Source organism: Phascolarctos cinereus, unplaced genomic scaffold (genome assembly GCF_003287225.1).
Source record: "Phascolarctos cinereus isolate Bilbo 61053 unplaced genomic scaffold, phaCin_HiC Scaffold_4;HRSCAF=312, whole genome shotgun sequence".
Taxonomy (NCBI): Eukaryota; Metazoa; Chordata; class Mammalia; order Diprotodontia; family Phascolarctidae; genus Phascolarctos; species Phascolarctos cinereus.
Genome location: NW_027555847.1, coordinates 564,886,196 through 564,906,793, shown reverse-complemented (window position 1 = coordinate 564,906,793; position 20,598 = coordinate 564,886,196).

Genomic DNA, 20,598 nt, shown 5'->3' with positions numbered 1-20,598 from the left:
ATAAACATTGTTTCATATGTACGAATTTTCCACTGTTATGAAATTATACCTACAAAAGGCTCCAAAATGTAATTAAAAGAGAGCAATTTCATTCCACCTGTCCTTATGGCCTCAGGCATTATTGTTTAGAAATAGGTCACACATTAAGTCACAGGTTCAGATGATGGCCAATGAAACCAAGTAATTTACAAAGTCCTCAGCCCTGTGTCCTACATTTGTAACAATTCGTTGCATTGTGAGCGGCAGAAGCTATTATGTTTGGTTCATATCTGAATGTGGGTCACTTACAGAAACCTAGCCTGGGTGGTTTCTTTTAAAGCTAAAAAGGACAAGTGTGAACATTTAGTTAATATGGCTTTTAGTGCTTGGGGGATGGGCTATACAGTTAGAAAAAAATACAGCTGATTGCTTTGTTCAGTCTCCTAGTAAGCTATGCCCTAGACAGGAGGAATAATGGAAAGCATGCTGGATTTGGAATCAAAGGATGTGAATTTGAATCCCAATTCTCCTATTTACTGCCTATGTGATCATAGGTAAATCCGTTCATTCCCTTGAGCCTCCATTTCCTCAACTAGATCTCTAAGATCTCTTTGGGCTCTAATATTCTACAAGATACAATGAAAGTCTGAATTTGTCCATGTAATATGCAATAGGACCATCATTTCATCTGTCAAAGTTATACTTAGAGGATACAAATATCTTTCAAGTCAGAATGTGTAAAATGGCTGCTTTATCACTAAAGAGGTCAGCATGTGCTTGCTAAAAGGGATGTTTACTTAGTAAACCTGACATGTTCTCATATTTGGAGGGTTCCCACATTGCATGGCTTAAAATAGGAATATATCATTGATGTTATTGATGTTTTCAGCGTCCTCTTCCCCTGCCTCTAAAGCTTTCTGGAATATTTGAATACTCAGTTCTATATATTATGAACAGGAATACAGATGCCCCGTCTTTAAATAATGCAAAATAGGTGACCAAATACAAGCCACACCATCTCTACACACAAACCCCAAACGCATATATATATGTATATATATATACACACACAGGCTAATCAAATTGAGATTGTATAGAACCTGAATTTAACCTAAAATCATGCTCTTGCAGTCACAGCTTAACCTTGCCCGGGCTCCCCAACAGTTCTAGAAGCAATAGCAATGTAAGAGAAAAAAAGAGGGAACAAATATGATAGACGCAAAGATTTGGTATGACATTCCTATCTAACTGGGAGTAGGGGAAGAAGGGAGAGTGAGAGGAAAAAAGAAGGGAGGAGGAGGAGGCAGCAAAGAGATAAACAGAACCAAAGGAATTTGGGAATTGCTGAAGTGGGACTTTCCCCACAAATATACACACACCCCCATGTGAGAACACAAGCACGCTAATGCATACATATGCACGTGCACACACGCACACACACATAAAGGCACTTGCTGGAAGAGCCTGTATGTATGTATCCTGATTACTGGACAGCTAGATGATTCAGCGAATAGAGTACTGGTCATGGAGTCAGGACGATCTGAGTTCAAACCTGGCCTCAGATATTTACTAGCTGTGTGACTCTGGGCAAGTCACTTAATATCTATTTGCCTCAGTTTCTTCATCTGTAAAGTGGGGCTAATAATAACATCTACCTCCTAGGGTTGTTACAAGGATTAAAAAATATAAGAACTGCAACATACTGGCATAGTGCCTGGCACATAGTAAGTACTATATAAATGTTTGTTTATTATCATCATTATTTTAGCAAACTTCATCTAATCCAGATGTTTAAGATTAAGAAACATTTCTAATTCCAATGCCCTTAGGGTTGATGGGAGGGTGATATCTAGACTACCTTCTGATTGATAGCCTGTAAGGCCCCTCTTTCATTAAGTCCTTATGAATGCTATAACAAATAACAATCAGTTATAATGGCAAAAGACCTGGATTTCTGGGCTCTTGATCAGAGCACATATCGCACTATATACCAGAATCACCATCATATGCCCATGAGACTAAGGCTAGGGAGCCTTATATTTGCAAGCCTAACAGTAATAAATTATCTGCCTAGTGATCCTTTCAACGCTTATGTTCTTTCTAGGTATATCAGCCATGATCTCCTCACACCTTAATAGATATTAGCTTCAAAAGTAAAGGTGCACACAGGTAAGGGCAGTGAAAATGTTAGAAAAAATATGATTAGAGAATAAAGAATAAATAAAGTATACCCAAGACTTGCAGATTACTTAGAAGAGTTATGCACATAATGAAGGGATTGTTTCATCAAGAAGGGTACCTGAAAAAAAAATAAATATGGAAAAAGAGAAAGATGGTGAGAGAGTGAGACATTCTGTCAGCCCAAGTCAACTTACGAGGTTGGAAAGAATGATCTATACCACAAGGGTTGAGGCTGGCCCAGAGCCTACATGGATGAAATGCCAGTGGTAGAACTAGCTGGTGAAAACAGAAGTAGCAGCAGCAGCAGCTTCAAGAGCTCTCAAGCCAGAGACAGTAAAGGGACCTGGCAACTGCTCAGAAAGAGATTGGGGGGGCAACTAGGTGGCACAGTGGATAGAGCACAGGCCCTGGATTCAGGAGAATCTGAGTTCAAATCTGGCTTCAGACACAAAACACCTACTAGCTGTGTGACCCTGGGCAAGTCACTTAACCCCATTGCCTAGCCGAGAGAGGGAGAGAGAGAGAGACAGAGAGAGAGAGAGAGAGAGAGAGAGAGAGAGAGAGAGAGAGAGAGAGAGAGAGAGAGAGAGAGAGAGAGAGAGAGAGAAGAGAGAAAGAGAGAAAGAGAGAGAGAGAGAGAGAGAGAGAGAGAGAGAGAGAGAGAGAGAGAGAGAGAGAGAGAGAGAGAGAGATTGGGGGGATCCACTGGATTCATGACCAGGCACTGTTTGGCAACTTCACTGACTGCACCCAACTCTGAGCCATAGTTTGAGAGTACTTCATAGAGCACTTTCAATCAAGAGGGAGCAGGTGCCCTGAGGAGTAGTATCAGTCAGAATCAGAAGGTATCAGGATCCCTTTCTGAATAAGGACAAGTGCACAGTCCAGAAGAGCAGTGACCACACATCTTCCCAGAATCTGGGATGGGGAACCTGCAACCTTGAGGCCACATATGGTTTTCTAAGTCCTCAGATGTGGCCTTTTGATTGAATCTAAGTTTTACAGAACAAATCCTTCTGTTAAATGGATTTGTTCTGTGATGTTTGGATTCAGTCAAAGGGCTGCACTTGAGGACCTAGAGGGCCACATGTGGCTCAAGGTCACAGGTTCCTCACCCCTGCTCCAGACTGTATCACCTTGGGAGCACTGAAAATTTTGAAACCCACAGAACTAGCTCTGAAAACAGCAATGTGAAGAAGTCTGAAGCTGGCAGCAGTACCCCTCTGCCACCCCAAACCAGTAATAGAGCCATTTTTAACATAAAGTTCAAAACTAATAAATAGGATGGAAAATGAGCAAATAACAACAAAAAAAGAACCTGATCATAAAAATCTACTATGATGAGAGGGAAGATCAAGACACAAACACAGAAGAAAATTAAGTCAAAATAGCTAAAAGCAAAGCTTAAAATTAAAAAAAAAATGAATTGGAAAAAAGCCCAACAAGAACTCCCGGAACAGTGAAATATGTATATATGTTTTCAAACTCACATAATAGTATTACAGAAAAAAACAGATAAAGATATGAGAGCAAAAAAAGAAAATTAGGAAAAGACAATTAACAGCTTAGTAGAAGTGGCACAAAAATACTGGAAAAAATAACTTAAAAAACAGAACTGGTCAAATGGAAAAAGAGGTAGAAAAATTCACTGAAGAAAAACATCTTAAAAAGAAGACTCGGACAAATGCAAAAAGAGATACAAAATTTCACTGAAGAAAATAATTCTTTAAAAATTAATATCAGACAAGTGGAAGCTAATGACTCTATAAAATATCAAGAAACAAATGAAAAAAAGTAAAAAGAAAAAAATAGAAGAAAATGTGAAGTATCTTGGGAAAAACAACTATCTTGGAAAACAGATCAAAGAGAAATAATTTAAGAATTATTGTACTACCTGAAAGCCATAATCAATGAAAAAGAATAGACATCATATTTCAAGAAATTATCAAGGAAAATATACTAGAACGAAAAGGCAAAATAGAAATTGAAAGAATCTGCTAATCACCATGTGAAATTGATCCCAACATGAAAACTCCCAGGAATATTTTAGTCAAATTCCAGATCTCCGAGGTCAAAGACAAAATACTTCAAGCAGCCATTTAAAAAAAAGCATTCAAACATCATGGAGTCACAGGCAAGATCTCACAAGATTTAGCAGTTTCCACATTAATGGAATAGAGGGATTGGAATATAATATTTCGGAAGTCAAAGGAGCTGGGATTATGAATAACCTGCCAAGGAAAACTGAATATAATCATTCAAGTGGAAAGAAATGGATATTCAATGAAATAGAGGATTTTAAGGCATTCCTGATGAAAAAACCAGAGGTGAATAGAAAATTTGACTTTTGAATACAAAACTAAAAGAAGCATAACAAAGATAAACATAAAAGAGAAATCATAAGTGACTCAATAAGGTTAAACAGTTCATGTTTTTTATATGGGAAAATGATACATATAACTTATAAGAACATCATTATTAGGACTATTAGAACAATTATCCATAGATAGAGGGCATGAATGTGAGTTGACTATGATAGGAATATCTCAAAAAATTAAGGGGTGAAAAAAGGGATGCACTGGGAGAAGGGAGGAGAGGAAGAAAGGGAAAATTATTTCATACAAAAGAGGTTATGGAAGGAAGAGCTTTTAGAGTGTAGGAGAAAATGGGGGGGGCTGCAACACTTGAACCTCACTGACATCTAAATTGGTTCAAAGAGGAAACACACACACACACACACACACACATACATACATACATACTCACCGGTAGTAGAAATCTTTCTTACTCAAGAGGGAAGTAGGAAGGGAAAAGGATAAGAGAAAGGGAGACTGATAAAAGGGAGGGTGGGTAAAAGAAGGCAGTGGTCAAAAGAAAAACAGAATTTTGAGGAGGGATAGGATAAAAAGAGAGAAAAAGATAAACAGACAAAAAATGGATAGAAGGAAATAGAAATCTAAACTATGAATGTCAGTGGGATGAATTAACCCACGAAATGGAAGTGGATACCAGAAACTAGATTCCAACAATATGTTGTTTACAAGAAACACATTTGAAACAGAGAACTGCACAGAGTTAAAATAGGGCGCTGGAACAAAAAAGGCAGTGGTAAAAATCATGACCTCAAACAAAGTGAAAGGAAAAATAGACCTAATTAAAAGAGATAAGGAGAAACTGCATCTTCCTAAAAGGCACTCTGGACGATAAAGTAACATCCATACAAATATATATAAGCCCCAAATGGCATAGCATCCAGATTCTTAAAGGAAAAGTTAAATGAATTACAAGAGGAAAAAGACAGTAAAGCTATACTAGTAATGGACCTCAACTTTGTCTTCTCAGAACTAAATCAATGTGACCATAAAATAAATAAAAAAGAATCCAAAAAGATGAATAGAATTCTAGAAAACTTATAGGTGATAGACATATGAAGAAAACAGAATGGAAGTATACCTTTTCTCAGCTATATATGGCATCTTCAAGAAAAATTACCCCATATAGTAGAGCATAAATAACTCACAACCAAAGTCAGAAAAGCAGAAATATTAAATACACCCTTTTCAGAACACAATATAGTCAAAATTGCATTCCATAAAGGTCCTTTGAAGCATAGATTAAAAATTGATTGGAAACTAAATTATCTAATCCTAAAGAATGAATGGGTCAAAGAACAAATGATACAAAAAAATCAATAACTTTATGAAAGATAATGAAAATGAGACAACTTACCAAAGTTTATTGGATGCAGCCAAAGCCTTACTTAGGGGAAAAATTATATCTCTGTGTACATTAAGAATAGAGAGAAAAGCAAATAAATGCAACCCAAAAAAAACCTAGAAAAAAATGAATGAAAAATTGCTAACTAAATGCCAAAACAGAAATCCTAAAAATAGAGGAAAGATTAATAAATTGAAAGTAAAAAGAAAAGTCATTGAGTTAATAAATAAAACTAGGAGCTGGTTTCATTAAAAAAAACAATAAAGTTGATAAACCATTTATTAATTTGATTGAAAAAAGAAAGAAATCCAAATACAAGAAAAGGGTGAATTCATCACCAATGAAGAGGAAATTAAAGCAATTACTAGGAGGTATTTTGCCAAATTATATGTCAATAAATCTGAAAATCTAAGTGATATAGATGAATATTTATAAAACATAAACTGTTCAGATTAACAAAAGATGAAAGAGAATACTTAAATAATCTATTTTAGAAAAATAAATTGAACAAGTCATCAATGAACTCCCTATGAAAAAAATCCCCAGGGCCAGATGTTTGAAACAATTACTGATTAGAGAAATGCAAATACAAGCAACTGTGAGATACCACCCCACATCTATCAGATTGGCTAACATGACAGAAAAGGAATATGACAAATGTTGGAGGAGATATAGAAAAATTGGGACACTAATGCACTGTTGATGGTGATGTGAACCAGTCCAACTATTCTGGAGAACGAATTGGAACTACAGCCAAAAAGCTACAGATCTGTGCATACCCTTTGACCCAACAATACCACTACAAGGTATATATCCCAAAAAGATCAAAGAGAAGGGAAAATGAAAGGACATATTTTTCACACACATACACACACACACACAAAAATATAGCAGCTCTTTTTGTGGTGGCAAAGTACTGGAAATTAAGGGGATTACCATCAACTGGGAAATAGCTGAAAAAGTTGTAGTATATAATTGTGGTGGAATGTTATTGTTCTATAATAAATGACAAGGAGGATGGTTTTAGAAAGACCTGGGAAGACTCATATGAACTCATGCGAAATGAATTGAGCAGAACCAGGAGAAAAATGTGCATAGCAACAGCAATATTGTAAGGATGATCAACTGTGAAAGATTTAGTTACTCTGATCAAGGCAATGACCCAAGAGAATTCCAAAAGACTCATGATAAAAATGGGTATCTACCTCCAGAGATAGAACTGATGAATTCTGAATACAGATTGAAACATACTTTTTTAAAGTTTATTTTTCTTGTTTTATTTTCTGTCTGTGTTTTCTTTTGCACCACGGCTAATGCAAAAATATGTTTTGATAACTTCAAATGTACAATGAACATCAAATTGCTTTCTTTCTCAAGGACGCAGGAAGGTACAGGAAGGAAGGAGAAAATTTGGAACTCAAAATTTTTGAAAATGGATATTAAAATTTTTATCTGTAATTGAGAATTACTTAATGAAATAGATACAAATGCATTTATAAATCATTTGGCAAAACAAAATTGAAAAAAGAAAAAAAATTGAAAAAAAGGGGCTACAAGGTGGTGCAGTACATAGAGCACTGGCCCTGTAGTAAGGAGAACCTGAGTTCAAATTTGGCCGCAAACATTTGACACTTACTAGCTGTGTGACCCTAGTCACAACCCCATTGCCAAGCCAAAAAAAAAATCATTTGGCTTATAGAAGATGATGATGAAACAAAGAAAAACTTCACTACAATATTTCAAGATGTTACAATAGAAAACTTTTGAGAAGTATTGGTATTAAATGATAAAATTATCTAGAAATCATAGGTTACAACCAAAAACAAACTCCAGAAATACAATTGCTAAGGCATTTGGCTTCCATGTCAATGGATTAAAAATACTGTCTTGAAATAAAAGAAGACAGATCATGTACCAAAAAAACCTAATTCAGTATGCTTGAGACTATATATGATCTACGAGATGGGAAAGAAAATATCGGAATAGGATATGCTCAATAGAAAGGACACTCTTGATAAGGCACTAAAATAGTCTTCAGAGGAAAATGGACATCGCTAAATGCTTAATATTTTTCACAATCACATAGAAGAAAACCATATATACCCTGTGTGTATACTACGTGAATAGCACTGTCTCTAGCACATACTTGGCACTTCAATTTTTTTCGCTACTTTTTTTCTATTTTATTATGATGCTAATGGATATTCTCAATTGAAAAATGCCTGAGAGAAAAATATATGCTTTATTTTGTCTGGAAGCTCAACAGTCTACATATATATTACTGAAATTTATTTGGTTATTCTGCTTTGAGTCTCTTTAATGAATATAGGGAAATGCAGCAGGAACCTAATTTTTTATAGGAACAGCAGTTGAAATGTCTAACTTGGCTTGTTTTTAAGGATAATTATCCCATATGTGATTTGCTATTGTAAATATTTGTGATATGTTTGGTGAATTTCTACTATTATATACAGAGTTATGTAGCTAGGTAATATGTGTCAAATTATGTGACCATGCCCCAAAAATTGATTGTTAAAAAGGAACATTTTTCAGCCCCTTCCTTTGGAATAGGTTTGGTTATAGATTTCTCTTTTGAAAGATTATAAAAACCTTAAGAAAATAATAGATTATGTTGAAAAACAACTCCGAGGGCCTGATTATGATGAGTAAAGGATTTTGATCTCCTCTGTCTTATCTGCTTAAGTTTATTTCTTCCTTCCCACTATCTCCCAGAATCTTGATATAATTTGTAGAGAGAGAAAAGTGGATAAATACAGAAAGAAAGAGAGTAGATCCTAGGATGCAAACATATGACTCTAATTTGGTATTTGATTATGTAACTGTGTGTCCATTTCTTGTGAGCAAATTCTCCTATTTTTGATTCTAAGTAGCCATGATGTATCATATGTTTATGTTATATATACAATTATCTTTCTAAGTGAATAGGAAGGATAATCCCTCTGGCCACTATTACTATCTCACAATAACTCCTAGTTTCTCTTCATAACCCATACAGCAAAGAACTCATCTACCTGTTGACTCTATACTGAAAACTGAGGGGGGTGGGCTGCTCAAGTTAGCAATTACCTAGTTTCTTCTCCCTGGTGATAGGTCAGAGGTTGTAGACGAGTATGAGAAGAAACACTTGACAAAAGAAGATTAGTGAAAAGTGAATTCAATCAAGGACAGTAGGAATAAATGTTTAGCATATCTAGGAGGTACCAAAGTAAGGCACCAAAAAGTAGTCACAGGCTGGTACACAGAAAAAAAAGAACATTAATAGTCTATAGAGGATTAAGAGGTAGCATTTCATTGTGAATATTTGAATTAGGAAGAGATTATGTTTTGTTTTGTTTTTTGCTTTTGTTTTGTTTTGTTGTGAGGAAAGCTCCCTTTTTTTGGGTGGTAGTGAGGAAAGCTCTTTGCAAAGCCTTAAAATGCTATAGAAAGTAAGATTAAAAGAAACCCAAATTTGTAAGTAAAATGTAAGCCCTTAAAGGAGAAGAACTATTTCATTTTTATCTTTGTATCCCTAGTATCTAGCATATTGTCTTTGCATATAGTCTGCCCTTATTAAAACTTTATTGAATTAAGTTGAATTGTTGGTTATATTGTAGAAGAGATTCCTATTCACCTATGATTTGGACTGTATGGCCTTTAAGGTCCCTTCCAGATGAAATTCTAAGAATCTGCAAAGACAGGAAAGGAAGTCTGTTCATTGTACCTACCATATTGTTACTTAAAACATGGATTGAAGAAATGAGGCCTGATACCTATATCTTGTATACAGTTGTATTGGGGTATACAGAGTCTAATAGAACATTCAGTTACATTGATTTGCCAAGAAATCCCCAAAAGCAGCACCTATGACTATCAAACTAGTCTTCTTTTGTAGACAAAGCCAGAATATGTAATTTACCTTTTGTCCTGTATATATAAAGGGCTTAGAGGGCTCACAAAATCTGTGAGATTTCCAATGGTCACAAATTTATACATGCACACACACACACACACACACACACACACACACACATACTTTTAATTGTTTATAGAAGGATAAATCTCTTTATCTTTTGCATTTTCTAGGAAACAATATAAGGAGATTGATCCAGGAGGAAGAAAATTTTTGATGATCTTACACCTGTTCCCTACACAATGAGTATGTTCATAATATTCTCATAAAACCCTGTCTTACAATTGTTTTAATCTAAATTAATTTTCCTAAGTAATAAATGATGGCAGCTAAAACTTATGAAGCTGTTCTATACTATTAAGTCAATGATTAAGAAGGCATTAACATCTAAAAGCTAATTAACTAGACTACCAGTACATTGGAGTTGTATACAGCTTCTAGGAATGTGGAAGCTTGGAAATATTTGGTTAGGCATTTAGATTGTGATTTGTCATTCTCTGCATCTTGCAAAGGAGTAGAATGCTTTATTAACAACCTTGGAAAGAAGAGATTCTGTCTCCTTGAAATTCAAGTACAGGTGTGGGGAGCCCTAATTCAAAGATCAAGATTTTATTGTATTCAAACACTTTGTGATTAATCTACTCAATCCAGTCTCTAAGGGACAATAACCCAAATTAATCAGCACAATAAATCAAATGTGCCATTTACTCAATATGATGGGTACTTGCCAATGATTGCTGAGCCTCTTAGCATATTGCTTTGCATAGAAAAACTGTATTTCAGAGAACAAGAACATTCAGGTATGAATAGTGTTTACTTAGAAAAACTAGACTGCCTAGATTTTTGTTATTTCAGATATTATTTTACCATATGAAGTTAATTTCACATAATCTCACAGAAAGGGAAAGGGAGTTGTCCATTATTGTAGCTTGAACAGCATCATCATTCAAGTAATTTAGGGTTGTTTTTAATTTTTTTTTTAAGTTTCTTCCATGGAATGGCTGCCTATGGCTAATGGGCTTAGTGATGACAAGTATTTTTTTTAAAATAATCTATACGGAAAAAACAATACAAAAAATTCTCACATTGTTTTATGATATATGCTAAACCTTATAAGAATTCCAACTACATGATACAATATTTTATTAATACTTTCCTTGAGAAAACCTGTATGTGTGCATCAATGGTTAATAACAAAGATAGTTTAATAAGTCAATTAAAAACTTTTATCTGGGGATTTTGAGGTCTTCTCATGTATTATGTTCTCTATAATTACACATGTAGAAAGCTTAAAGTCAATAAAATGAACATCTTTGCCTAGAATTACGCAGCAAGTTAATGATGTAATCAAAACTGAAGGAAGAGTGGAAATTTCCCATCCTCAGGGAAGGAAAGTATTGTGGAAAGTTGACATATACCTTTTATGACATGTCAAAATATAAACCAAGGCTATATCCAAGCAGCATGTGCTCACTGGAGAATTCCTTAATGCGATAAAGGCTATATGACTTGTCCTAAAGGCTCCACCAGAGAATTACAACTCTTCTAAACAACTGGCAGGCCAAGATCTCTGAAATTCTGGGCCAAAGACTGAGAAAAAATTTTATACTAGGCATGTGGTGCCATGAGTCTGATGAAAAATATAATGCCTAGTTCCATATCATGAGTCATGAAACCTATGTTTGAGTTCTACCTCTTCCTCATTCCATATATCCAATCATTTGCCAAATCTTGCCATTATCATCTTCACAAAGTCTCTCATATTCAGCCCCTTCTTTCCACCCACACAATTATTTTAGTTCAGGCTCTTATCACCTCTTGCTTATATTATTGAAATCTCCTAATTTTTCTTCTTGTGTCAAGTCTCTCCCAACTCTAATCTATCCTAAACACTGATTCCAAAGTTATTTTCTTTGAATATAGATATCACTATGTGTTGGTAATATGCCTGACTTATTCATCCTTTTGATTCTGGTTCAATGTTGGGATAAAATGAAGGACTCAAAGGTCATTAAACAGTTTATAAAAGGCAGTTTACTTAGTTCTAACGTAAGAAGGATAGTCAACAAGGATACATTAGTACTTAGCTCCAGGAGATAGAGGATGCCCTTAACTTTATGAAAACATTTCTATTCAACTGGACAGGTGTCTCCCAGAGTGGTCTTGGGATGTCCTCTAAGCCTGAGATCCCCTTTCCCATACGGCAAAACTTTTTTTTATGTCCTTAGATGACCAAAAATCTACTTTAATAGGGCCAGAGGCTACCATAAAGCAGAGACTAAGGAGAAACAGCTTCCATCCCAAGTTCAATAAAGTCCAAGCTTTGTCTCCATTTTGGGGAAAAAAATTCACCTAAATCATGCTGGAATAGAGGAAGGAGGAAATCCTGGTAGATATTTGTTTTATCATACCCTGCCACTTTTCTACTCAATCAACTCTGGTGGCTCCTGTTGCCTATTTAAAAACTTTCAGTTTTTAAAGCCCTTCAAAACTATGACTTAACTGATCTTTCTAACCTGGTTATAAATTATTCCCCTCTCACAGCCTGCAGTCCAACCAAACTTATCTTCATTTTGTTCCTCATACATGGCATTCTATCTTCTATATCCATTCCTTTGCATTGGCTGTCCCTAAAATGTGGAATGCCCTCTTCGCTCACTTCATATAACATCCTTCTCTTCCTTCAAGAGGCAGCTTAAGCTCATCCTTCTACATGAAGTCTTTCTTCATCTCCTCCCCAGGTTCCTTCTATTGAACTACTTCATATTAAATCTATGCAGACAATTCTCACTTTACATAAATTAGCATTACGCAAATTCAACTTTTAGGTGATCTGAAAGAAATTTGCATTTCAAAAAAAACACCTATGTTAACTTTACTATATAGTACTATTCTTTCTCTCTCTCTCTCTCTCTCTCTCTCTCTCTCTCTCTCTCTCTCTCTCTCTCTCTCTCTCTCTCTCTCCCCTCTCCACTACTGCCCCTCTCTCAGTCTCCACACCTCCCACAACCCCCCCACAAAAAAAAAGAAAAGAAGGGCCTTGTTTAGGCTTAATAAATATGTTCATTGAAACTGACCTCCTTCTGCCAGCAATCTAGGGACTTGTTTCTCAGGTTACTCTTATTGTTGTCTTGTTGTTACTATCTCTTAAAACCTGCATTACTAGTCAACCAGATTTTCATATGGATGGACTGTACAACTTGACTTTCTCTATCCTGTTCCTTAAAATTAGCACTCACTCTCTCTTTAGTTGTGATTGTGGTTGTATTTGTTGTTGTTGAGAGAGAGAGAGAGAGAGAGAGAGAGAGACAGAGAGACAGAGAGAGAGAGACAGAGAGAGAGAGACAGAGAGACAGAGAGACAGAGAGAGAGAGGGGAAGAGAGAGAGGAGAGAGAGAGAGAGAGAGAGAGAGAGAGAGAGAGAGAGAGAGAGAGAGAGAGAGAGAGACTACTAATCACTTAAGAGAAACACACAGGGGTACTAGTCCCTCAAGCAAATGTGTATGGAGCTGAGTTTTAGCATTTTCTTATCCTTCTTATTCTTGTTATATAACCTTTTCTTTTTTTCATTTCTTGCATCCAAAGTTAGTCACTCTGAGTTTAGGTTGAACACTTGAAAAAAGTCTAGAGTTACTAAATAAGGTAGATTCAATTTTGTACAGTTGGTATCTCTCTCCAACCTTCTCCAATCTTATTCCTTATTTTAATTTCTGATGTAGGGACCTTCCTTGTAGAAATCATTTATCTTGTCCTTAAAGCTTCCTCCCTTCACTCCAGTAAGATTGTATCTCAGTTTATACTTGTCCTGTAAGAGCCTTGCAGTTATTTTTTCTCTTATTCTCAATGGCTAGATACCTATTGCTCTCACATTTGGCTCCTTGATATGATGATGATGATGATGATGATGATGATGATGATGATGATGATGATGATGATGGCTTTTCTATCTGGGCTCTGAATTTTAGTCTGCCTTTCTACTAGTCAAGCATTTGTCTTTGCCCTTTTAGTAGTTCCCTTGGCTCTGATAGAGCTAGCTCTCTCATTCTCTCACTCCCATTTGACTTATTCATCTTTAGCCAATTTTCCTTTTAAAAAAAAAAGAATACAGAAAGAAAAAAAGTAATGAAAAGAAGGGAGAAAAAAAGGAAGAAAAAGTAAGGGATAGGTGAGGGATTGAAGGAAGAAGGAAGGTGATAAGAAAGAAGAAAAGAAAGAAAGAAGAAGGAAGGAAGAATAAGGTAGAAAAAATAAAGATAAAGAATGAGAAAGAAAAACATTAGACAAATATCAGAGCAGAACCAGCTCTGCCCTCTGGTGACATCTGGCTTCTCCATCTATTATTCTAGGCTGACACAAAGATCTCCTTTATTTCTAGAGTCACATAGCTGTTGTCCACAAGGTCTTGAACATCCTGTTCTTGAGCTTACTTTCTTCATACCTACATTCTGAAAGGGTCTCTTGCATTAATGGAATTCTAACTCTGCCACTTGCAATGCAATTTACATCAGGCAAGTCACTTGACGCTTCTAGTTACCTGTTTCTTCATTTACAAAATGCAGATTCTTGAGATGATCTTTAAAGTCCTTTCTAATTCCAAATGTATGAGTAAACTTTTTGTACCAAAGTAGTTCTCTTTTGTGTTTGATATTCCTCTAACTCTGCAGAATTGGTATAGCAGCCATATTTCAAACCAATGAGTATGTCATGTTCCTGATCTAATTGCCCACTTTACCTATTTCCCTGAGTTCTCAGATTTATTATTTATTGTTCAAGTTCTGTCTCCAAGGCAGTGGACTAGCACCCTATAAAATAAATATTAAAATAGACAACTACTTAAAGATATGAAAATAAATATCAATTACTCCTTCCCAATAACTCATACACATACCAATAAAGGCAGGGTCATGGTAACACGGGGCAAAGAAGAAAATGGCATCCCAGACAAGCATCCCAGACAACTCTGTACTATACAGTTGCACTCCAATGAGTCCTGTCTATTGGTTGTTGTACTTAGTGAACTCAAAAATTCAGGTTATAACTCATAGAACATTACATACAGTAATCTGTGCCCTCAGAAACTGGCTGACTTGAAGGCAGCACCTCCTCTTCAATAACAGTCCCTCCTGGGAAAGCTTCTTTGCCCCCAACAGCATTAAACCAAGGAGTGGTTCTGCAACAGAGTTGGTCCTTGACTTCTTTTCCTTAGTCAATGTCACATAATTAAACCATGGGACACTAGGATTTTAGCCTCAACTCTTCAAAGAATGAGCCTGTTTATATATCTTACCTGAGACAATACAAATACAAAACTGCCCAGGAAATGATGAATAGGAGGATGTAAAGCAACACTGTGATCACTGCTCCAGGAATTCCTGATTGCTTTGTCCTTATGAAGCTCCAGTATAGTTTTGCAGCATCAGCAACTGGAGTCTCTCCATCATAAGCAAGTCGCTGATGTGTAAAAACAGAAGAAAAGAATGTGTGACTTAAATATGATTCAATTCATCAAGTGAATTAAGTACTAGTTATGTGCCAAGCACTGTGATGGATAGATAGATAGATGATAGATAGATAGATAGATAGATAGATAGATAGATAGATAGATAGGAAAAGGAGGAAGGAAAGGAGGGAGAAAGAGAGAAAGGAAGGAATGGAAGGGAGAAGGAAGGAAAAGAAGGAGAAAATAAGGGAGGGAGGAAGAAAGGAAGGAAAGAAAAAAGTAGTGAAAAAAGAAAGAAAAGAAGAATAGATGTAATATTTATTAAACATTTAGTATATTCTAGACAGTAAGTTAAGCATTGGGGACACAAAACTAGCAAACCAGACAATCCTTATCCTCAAGAAGCTTAAATTCCAATCAGGAAAGACCACACATGGAGAGGTTCTGGAAAGGGAGTTGATGGGAAGGGTGGCTGTAATTAGGGAAAAAGAGGTCCATGGTGGAAGTTTCTCTGGGTTGCAATGGCACAACTAAAAACAAGGAGGATGATTCTGGAGAGGTAGTTCAATCATGTGTGTTTGACCCAAGAGGTGAAAAATCAAAAATGAAGATAGTCCCTCTCCTCAAGGAGCTTACATTCTATTGGAAACAAGCTAGTAGAGTAACTTGTACTTCCAAACAAGTATAGATTTAAGAAATAATAAACATGTCAAATTTCATTTTCATAGAACAGAATTTGTGATCTCCTAGGCTCTTATGCTAAATAAAGAAAAAACTAAAAGCTAAGTTGGTCTCTGCTTCATTGCTTTACTCAGGTTTTCCCTCCCTTTGTTTCCCCCTTCATGGTTTAAAAGCATGCATCAGGGGATGTACACTATACATGCAATCCATGAAGTAAAATACATGCTTTATTTATGTACTATTAGCTTCTGTATTTAATAAGCACACACTGTATAAAGAAATTAAATATCAGCACTGGGAAGATTTGTTTTCTTTTCAAGAAAGACATGATATGACTGCAACTGTGGGCAGCATCATATAAAATGATTTTTTAAAGTCACCTCACAAAAGCTATCTAGCCATTAGATTTTTAAGGATTCAAGTTCAAATTGGATTAATATAACAGTGACAGCTTATCATAGTCAAAGGAAAATCAAAATCTCAAGATCTTAAAAATACAAGGAGAGCAAATCTCTAGAAATCTATTGCTGATTCTACCGCTGGCTTTCTATATGCCCTTAGACAAGTCAGTGGTCATTGTGATTCTTCATTGTTCCCTTTAAAAATATCTGTAACAATTGTTTTTTACTTTTTATATTAATATTAATACTTATGTAACATTTTAGAGTTTGCAATTCATTTTACATATTATCTCATTTGATCATTACAACAACTCTATGAGATAAGTGCTATTATTATCCTATTTTATAGACAAAGAAACTGAGACTGATAGAGATCAAGTGACTTGCCCAGGGTCACACAGACACAATAAGTGTCTAAAGTAGGATTTAAACTTAGGTCATCTTGACTCCAAGTACAGCACTTGTACCATTTAGGAAAATATAAATGAAAAGTTGATTGGGTTTTTTGTTTGGAAGTTTTGTTGGGTTTTTTCCCCTTGTATATTTAGTGAAGAAGAGGAAAAAAAGAATTATTTGAGGTTAACCCAATGCCAGAAATTCTCAATGTTTTAGGGTGAATGCGGGTCTATTTTGCATACCAGGAAGAAGAGATTCTTCCAGGAAGCTGGCTCTGCTGGGGCTTCCATGAACAATTGAATTTAATTAAAATTTTAAGGCTATTAATAAAGAGTTCTCTCTTCTCTCCTCTTCCTCATCTCACATCTCCTATCTGCCACTCTCTCATCCTTCATTACTATTTCGCATAATGAGGTAACCCTTCACCTTGCCAAGCCAAACCCCTCTATCTGCACAAGTGATTCCATTCTATCACCTCTTCTTCAGGAGATTACTGTGTCTATCATCTTTGCTCTCTCATTTATCTCCAATCTATCACTGTTCACTGGCTCCTTCCTTACTTCTTACAAATATTCCCAATGTCTTCCCCATTCTAAGAAAAAAAAATCTTCACTTTATCCATCTTTCCTTGCTAGGTATCATACCATATCTCTTCTCACTTTCATGGCTAACTTCCTTGAGAAGGCTGTCTAAAATGAGTAAGTCCTCTTTCTTTTCTCTCACTCTCTTCTAAACTCTCCACAATCTGGCTTCTGACCTTGTCATTCAAATGAAACTGCTCTGTCCAGAAGTACTAATGATCCCTTAAATGTCAAATCTAATGGCCATTTCTCAATTCTCATGCATCATGGTCTCTTGGCAACATTTGACATTTTCAATCATCTCGTCTCTTTGATAAATTTTTCTCTCCAGATTTTCATGACAGTACTTTTTCCTGGTTCTGTTACCTATCTGACTACCCCGCAGTCTCCTTTGCTGCATCTTCATCCAGCTCATTCCTGCTAAAGGTGGGTGTCCCACTGGTCTTGGCCCTGGGACCACTTTTCTTCCTCCTTTATGTTATTTCACTTGGACATTTCATCAGCTTCCACCATGGATTCACCATTTCTAGGGTGATGATTCTCAAATCTACACATTGAGCCCTAGCTTCTCTGCTGACCTCCGGTTTCTTGCTTCCAATGGTCTGTTGGATATCTCAAAGAGGATATCTAAACTGAAATCATTTTCTTTCCCTCAAAACTCTCCTCTCTTCCAAATCTCCCTATTAACATTTCAGATACCACTATCCTCTCAGTTCACCCTGATTTACAGAATAGGGATCATCTTCAAATCCTAACTGTATCTCACCCCCTCATATCCAATCTGTTCCCAAATCCTTTCAATTCCACCATTGGCACATTTCTTACATACATTCTCCTCTCTTCTGCCACTACCACTGTCCTGGTACAGGTCTTCATCACCTTATACTTGGAGTACTGCAATAGCTTGATGGATACAATAGCTCTGCCGCAAATCTCTCCCTACTCCTGTCTATCCACAGTTCAGCCCTCAAAATGTTCTGAATATGTCACACACACTCCAGGGCTTCCTAACACCTCCAAATTCAAATATAAATTTCTGTTCATCATTCAAAGCTCTTCATAACTTACTCCCTGAAACTTTTTACTCTCTTACACCTTACACCCCCCACTACATACTCTGTGATCCAGTGACATGGACCTCTGTTCCTTGAACAAGATACTCCATCTCCCAATTCTGGGCATTTTCATAGGATTGAACCTATGCCTTAGATGCTCTCCCTCCTCATCTCCACCTCCTGGCTTCCTTGAATTCCTCCAAGTCCCAGGTAAAATCTGACCTTATACAAGAAGCTTTTGCCAGTCCCCCTTAATGCTAGTGCCATGTCTCTGATGATTAATTCCAATTTATCCAATATCCAATTTGTACATAGTTGATTGCATGTCATTCTCCCTCTCTCCTTTATACTAGGAAGTCTTCAGGGAAAAGATTGTCTTTTGCTTTTCTTTATATCCCCAATGACTAGAGCAGTTCCTGACACATATACACTTAACAAAACAACAAAAATAAAACAGTTTCTGTCCTCAAGAAGCACATACTCTACTGAAATAAATAATATTTATTTATTGAGTGAATGATTGTTATATTTTCCCACACTCTGGTCTTAAATTTTCTTACATCTTTTAAACTCTCAGCTTTTGTAGGTAAAAGATGCACTTGACTTGTCTTTATCTTCTTCAGAAGCAAAGGCAGTGTAGTGAGTAGAGTAAGTCCTTCTTAGATGTTGGTTGAATTAGTGTTAAATAAATGAGTGATATGTTTAAAACTTTCAATATCAAATATCTCCTCTACCTTTAAACACTAAAAATGGAGAACAAGTTGAAGGAAAGTTACAAATTATGGGATTGGTAAACTATCTTGAGGAATAACTTTACCAATCATTGGAGCAGCAAAGTGAGAAATTAACAAATTTTTGAAACAACTGTCAATAGCCACTTAGTAACACATTGTACTCAAATGATTCTTCCTGCCATGTTTCTGTTATGTAGTTAAATACAGAGTTAAATAAATTACAAAAATGGAGCAGGAACAGAAACTATAGGTGAGCTTCAGAAACATATGTGTGGTCCTGATAACATAGACCAAACACAGAAGACACATAGATTTTTCCAATGATCATAAATGCTGAAAACATTCTAAGTGCCACTTTTTAGCCATGCAAATTAAATTCAAAGTAGCAGAGTGTAGATCCTTTGAAGCACTCTCAGTTTGTATACTTTGAAATAGTCTTTAATATTTATTTCCAAGTTAGAAAGTAAAGATAGGATGCTCTACTCATTTTGGGGGTCTTGAATCTACCCTAGTCAAGTGACAGACATGTACAGTTATTAAGATGGTCACTTTCTAAGCCACTTCCCTATACTTATCAGTAGAAGATGCAGAGACAATTCATAGTATTTATTTTGTTCAGCTGCCTTTGATACAACTTACTATTAGAACATTATTAATAACTGCATCCAGACTGGATTGGAATGACTGAAGTAGTTCCAGGATGGCTTGCCGTCATTCTTTATGAAGAGATCTCAGAAGATTACAATGGGCAGCTGCTCATCCTCCCCAAATGACTTCACATGTGGAGTACCACTGGGCTCAGTACCATCACCCCTCCTGTTCAATATGTGCATTGGGCCTCTGGGAGAAATCATGAGATGTCATGGGACATGATTCTACCAGAAAGCAGACAGCACTCCACTCTACATCTCATGCTCAACAAACCTTGACAACACAATCTCCCTGCTAGCGTAGAGCATGAGAGAGGTAGGAATGTGGACTGAATCCAGCTGGCTCAAGCTCAATCCAGACATAATCAAAATGAGGATAATTGGCAGGGTCTAAGAACTTAGAGACTGGGGAGAGTATACAACTATACTTTGTACTAAAAGAGCTTCGTTTTCCCACATGCTATCCATGTGATCCACAGAAGTGAGGTAGTCTGGGGTGGTCCTCATCCTTCCAGATAATAGTAGTTAGCAGAAATGCCTGATTGAATAGCAATAACCATACCATGTCATTTTGTTCTTAAATGGCCTCTCTACTACTAATAAGAATTTCTTAGAATATTGTTCTGATGATAATTACCTACAGTGCTTAAAAAAAGATTATTTACTCTGGATACTTTGATATGAATGGTATTTGAGTTATCTGGAAACTATGAAAATCAAGGACAATGTTAAGATCAGAAAGACCTGGCACAAAATCCTGCCTCAAACACTTACTAATTGCATGACACTAAATCACAGTCTCTATCAGCCACAGTTTCCTCATTTGTAAATTGAGGGAGGTGGACTTGATGGCTTCTAAGGTCCCTTTCA